Source organism: Mixophyes fleayi, chromosome 12 (genome assembly GCF_038048845.1).
Source record: "Mixophyes fleayi isolate aMixFle1 chromosome 12, aMixFle1.hap1, whole genome shotgun sequence".
In the NCBI taxonomy this organism is placed as follows: Eukaryota; Metazoa; Chordata; class Amphibia; order Anura; family Limnodynastidae; genus Mixophyes; species Mixophyes fleayi.
The window spans coordinates 75,972,076-75,977,531 of NC_134413.1; positions in this window are offsets into that span (position 1 = coordinate 75,972,076).

Consider the following 5,456-nt stretch of genomic DNA (forward strand, 5'->3'; position numbering starts at 1 on the left):
CCACTGTCTCGATCTTGTTTTCTCTAGACTATGCTCAGTTTCTTTTCTTTTTTTGAATAAACATTCTATTGATTTTTACGGGGGAAAAATGGAGGGAAACTTACGATGCGTGTGAATCAAAACAATAATCAGTTTCCAAAAAGTATCGAAAGCATAGAGCTAAGATAAGCACAAGTAGCTTTAATGTTACTTGTGAGTGTGAGATGATATAGTACCTGAAGAACGATACAAAACTAGGAGAAGCAGAGAGAGAGAGATAAGAAGCCTTAGTAGGTTATGGTGGGGGGACCCTTTAGTACTCAGTCCAGGGGTTCCAGACATTACCAAACTGAACGGGAGTATGGCAGAAAATGCTTGTGATATATTTATTCCATGCGGTAGACCTGCCAAACATGATTTACAATAGATAGGTGAGGGGGCAGGTCCAGGTTTTTCCAGAGCAATTTGGCATTGGGTGGCACTAAGAATATGTGCAATGAGTTCCTGGGTGTATTTCAGGACTTTGGGAATTGCGCGGGGGGGGGGCATAGAGTAAAAGAGAAATGGGGGAGAGACGTCTGGGTGATGTTGAAGATCGAACAATGTATAGAGTTCCAGAAAGGAAGTAGTTTTGGACAGTGCCACCAGATGTGGTACAGGGTACCCTCACGTCCGCATAGGCGCCAGCATAGTCGGGAAGTTCCTAGATAAATAACGTGGAGGCAGTGTGGAACCAAGTACCAGCGATAGAAAATCTTATGAGCGCTTTTGCTAATTTTAACGCAGATTGAGGTCTTGGATAGGTCCAATCGAATTTTGTCCCAATCCTCCGGGGTAAATGTCTCTCCCATGTGCTCCTTCCATTTAAGTTTGTGCGGGTCTTTAGGGGGGCGTTTGTGTTTCAAGATGAGCCAATAGAAGGTGGATATGAACCCTCTGCAGGAAGAACAGAGAGAGCATACGGACACCAGTGGTGAAGAAAGATGGATATCAATAACCTTATGACTAATAGTGTCGTACAGGTGGCGAGATACTGGAAGAAGCAAGATGACGGGATGCAAAAGCGCATTTGTATGTCCGTGAATGAGGGGAACAGTTGAAGAGGGGCTAGATCAGAAAGGAATCTAATATCTTGGCGTGTCCAGTGAGGGAATTGGGTTGGGTGTAGTCCAGGAGGGGAGGAGGGATTGTTTGACAGAGGTGTCATACGCCAAGCATTGGGTGCCAGGTTATAAATAGAGACTGTATGAGACCAATTGGTGAGTGAAAAAGCCAGGGGAGGGGGAAAGTTGTGAGATAGAGGGGCGATGCTGAGGTTTCAACCATAAGAGCGAAGAGGGTGAGTGGGTATTGGTGAGGGCCGCTTCAATATCTACCCATACCTGATGATCTGGAGGGGAGTGGAGGAGGATACATTGAGTTAGATGAGTAGCTCAATATTCTTTAAAAAAGTGTGGGACTCCGAGTTCTCCTTCCTGAGTTGGCTTATGGAGTATTTGCATACGGATTCTAGGTTTTCTACTGGACCAAACAAACTTGGTGGCCATTTGTTGTAACAGTTTGTAGGAGTTAGCAGGGACTTTAAGGGGATGTTGAAGTAACTTTTTAACAAACTAACAGAAATACATATAAGCTCATATATTTAAGGTCTGTACTTTTAAGAGAACGTGTTGTACAATACACATATTGCATAACAAGAGACACGTCTTTAGTAATTTTCCATTACAACACAATTCATGAACAAAACAGATTAGATAATTGTCATGTGATTGTATTTAGCAATATCTATGTATAATACCTTTTTAATAAATTATAGAAATATTATATTTTGAAAACCTGCTCATCTAATTTATTATTTAAAGAAATGGAAAGAAAATAACTTATACAAGCTGGGGGATAGTCCACGATTTGAACCCGGGACCTCTCGCACCCCAAGACAAAATCATACCCCTAGACTAACTTATACCGCTTTCATACTGCCGCCCCGGCAATATCCCGGGTTTTTCAAGCCGGGTTTTTGCCGGGGCTCGGAGCGTCCCAGCTCAGAAACACCATTCATACTGCACCTCGGACCCGGGAATTTCCCGGGTTGACCCCATTCATACTGCACAAGTCTGTGCCCTGGCAATTTGTGGGAGTCATCACCAGAGCAGTGTTCATTGGCTGAAAAATGGTGATGTCATTGAAAGGTGACTGGTTTAATAGTGACTAGTGAAATAAAAGCAATTTTCTCCAACAAACTCCGATTCTGCTTCAGCTTGATCTGCACTCCACTATCCACCATTTCTCCTAAACTCCTTCTCGAATCTTCCACGGGCTCCCACCGATGACATCATCCTCCAGAGACAGGCAGACAGCCAATCAGCTTGTTTTCTGTGCAACCCGGGTTGAAAAACCCGGGTTGCACAATTCATAGTGCAGGCAACCCGGGTCCGACCCGGGAACTACCTCTCGATAAATCCCGGGTTGAAGACCCAGGTTTTTAGACCCGGGATTTTTGACTTGTACCATTCATACTGCACCAAGACCCAGGTCGTTTGAGCTCGCCCCGGCAAAAACCCGGGATTTTGGTGCAGTATGAATGGGGTATTAGTAACTTAAGAAAATATTGTTAGTTTAAATGTTGCTAAAATGTTTTTTTTCCAGTATGGACTGGCCACCCATAAACTGTCAAAAGACATTTTAGTGTTTAACACTGTATAGCTGTATGCAAAGTTAAGAGATGTTTATGTTTAAATGTGAGATGTTTAAAGAGAAAGTTTATGTGTTAAATTAAATGCTTTTGCAGTATAGGCTGATGACCTATATTGACAGAAAGCGTTGTGATGTTTTGTGATCTACTCGGTAGACTTATTTGGGAAAAAAAAAAGTTATAAAATACGAGTAGAAATGCCGGTTTCTCATGATGGACGCATCCCTTAAATAAACAGAGACTCTCAGTTGGGATGGAGCTTGCTGTTTTTAAGGAGAGAAAGGGCGTGGCTCCCCCCGGGCAAATAAGTAAGAGTGCCTATAGAGTTTTAAATCCTGATTGCATTAAAACTCTAAAAAAAAGTGGGAATGCAAGGAAAAAAAACAACAAAGAAGTTATAAAATGTTTTTTTTTTAAATGTGGAATTTGAACCTAACGTAACGAGAGATGAATTTCTCTTATAAGAGTAAAGTGAAATATAAGACAGTTAAAATGTTATTTAATTGTTAGTTGTTAATAAGCGATATGAGCAGTGGAAAAAAAAAAAAAAAAAAAAATATTTGCATAAATTTCAAACAGCAGAAATAAATATATAATTATACAGCCAGCGCAGCGTATAAACTTATCATGTTTCATCTCTCTCTGTTTGTTTTATACATCTGTCTCGTACTTCTGTTATCTATACTGATACTCAGTTCTATTGCAGTAAATGCTGGACATTTAATTTCTTTATCATCTTAAGATGAAATAAGTTTGTTTTGTGAAGACAATAGGCTAAAGATAGTCTAATTTTTTGTAGTGCCTGTTAAGACTTGTGTAATGACTATATGTGGTTTTAAAGCATAGATAAATGTCCCGTTGCAAGTGTTAATTTCTCTTGTAAGCATGCATTCCAGATTATTTTTTTTGTGTGTGATTTACACAATACACCTATTGCATAACAAGAGACATGTCTTTAGTAATTTTCCATTACTACACAATTCATGAACAAAACAGATAAGATAATGGTCATGTGATTGTATTTAGCAATATCACCGGATATGTCCAAAGAAATATTGGCACCGTTAAAGGTCAAGCTGACCATCAAATAGAACATGTTATTTTAATGATAAAGTGCCAGCAGTGATGTAAGCTGGCGAGGTGTGTTTTGAAGTAAGAAGGAGTTTCATATTCTATAAAAGAATAAGTTAATCAAATATAGGGTGTCAATTGGCATTTGAGACCCTGGGCGTATGTCTGCTTTGTCCAGTATGGCTGTATCTAGGTATAATACCTTTTTAATAAATTATAGAAATATTATATTTTGGAAACCTGCTCATCTCATTTATTATTTAAAGAGACGGAAAAAAAATAACTTATACAGGGCAGAGTATGGAAAAGATTTAGAAAACGAGGGAGAAAATTCATCTTAAGAGAATTTATTCTGACTGCCCAAGAAATCGTGAGTTTGTCCCATTTTAAAATGTCAACTTTGATGGTAGCCAGTAGAGAAGGGAAGTTTGCAGCATAGAGTTGGTCGTAGGAGCGAGTCAAGTAGATCCCTAGATATTTTAACTTGTGTGGTTGCCACCTGAAGTCGAAGCTAGATTTGAGATGCAAAAGAAGAGCTGGGGGGCATTGAGATCAAGAATTTCTGATTTAGAGGCATTGATCTTGTAGTTGGAGAGGGTTCCAAAGAGAGTGATGTCATTAAGTAGATTTGGTAATGATATGTGGGGGTTCGTAATTGATAGAAGGATATCATCCGCGACTATGCTCAATTTCCTTAATACTCCTTTCCCCCTCTCGGATCATCACCTTATTAGTTACTCACTCACTCCCAGTTCTTTAATCTCCCTGCTGTCAAACTCTTACAACGCTCCTCATAACCGCAGGAAAATTAACTATTGATTTTCACCAGTTTTGCACCTCTCTCCAACATATTTTCTCCACAATTTCTACATTTTCATCCCCTGATATGGCAGTCCCTCATTTTCACCAAACCCTAGCAACAGCCCTTGCTTAAGTGGCTCCAGCGACTCTTCATACTCTGCGTAGACTTCGTGTCAACCGTGGCACAATAAAGTAACATGAAATCTACAAAAACTTTCTCATAAAGCAGAATGTAATATTTGTGTGCTACATGAAAAAGCTGTCAGTAGTTAACTTATGTGCAAAACAGAACACTAATTTACACCCCTTGCATTGTAACATGGTTTTGTCCAGGAGACTGAAATAAGAGGTTTCTCAAGTTAAGATCCTTATTGAATCAGGCCCCATGTCCTTATCTGTGTGGAGTTTGTTCTCCTCATGTTTGCCTGAGTTTATATATATATATATATATATATATATATATATATATATATATATATACCCATCAAGTCATCCAATAATGGTAGCAGAACGACGTCACAGAAGCTCAGGCTGTGCCTCTCATGTTCCTGTGTTTAATTAAACCTTAGATACACAGTTAGCACAAAATAAGAGTTAATAAAATTAATGGCATCCAATGTGCATTTATATAAGAGCCAAGGAGATGGAAAACAACTGCTGAATGGAAAGACAAACGTGTGGAATATTCCATGGAATCGGCTTTGTCCCCAATCTGAGAGATCACATTTGCATCTGAAGCCGTTTTTAGAAAGTAAAATTTTCAATAACTACAAGTGTAGCAGTTTGCAACTAGCAAAAATAGAGTATTCTAAAGAAAAGAATACAGAACACACTACATACAGTTTTACATTGTTACAATCCTTTGAAGTGCATGTAAAAAGTCGCATTACTCTAAGAAAGACAACGAACGGTC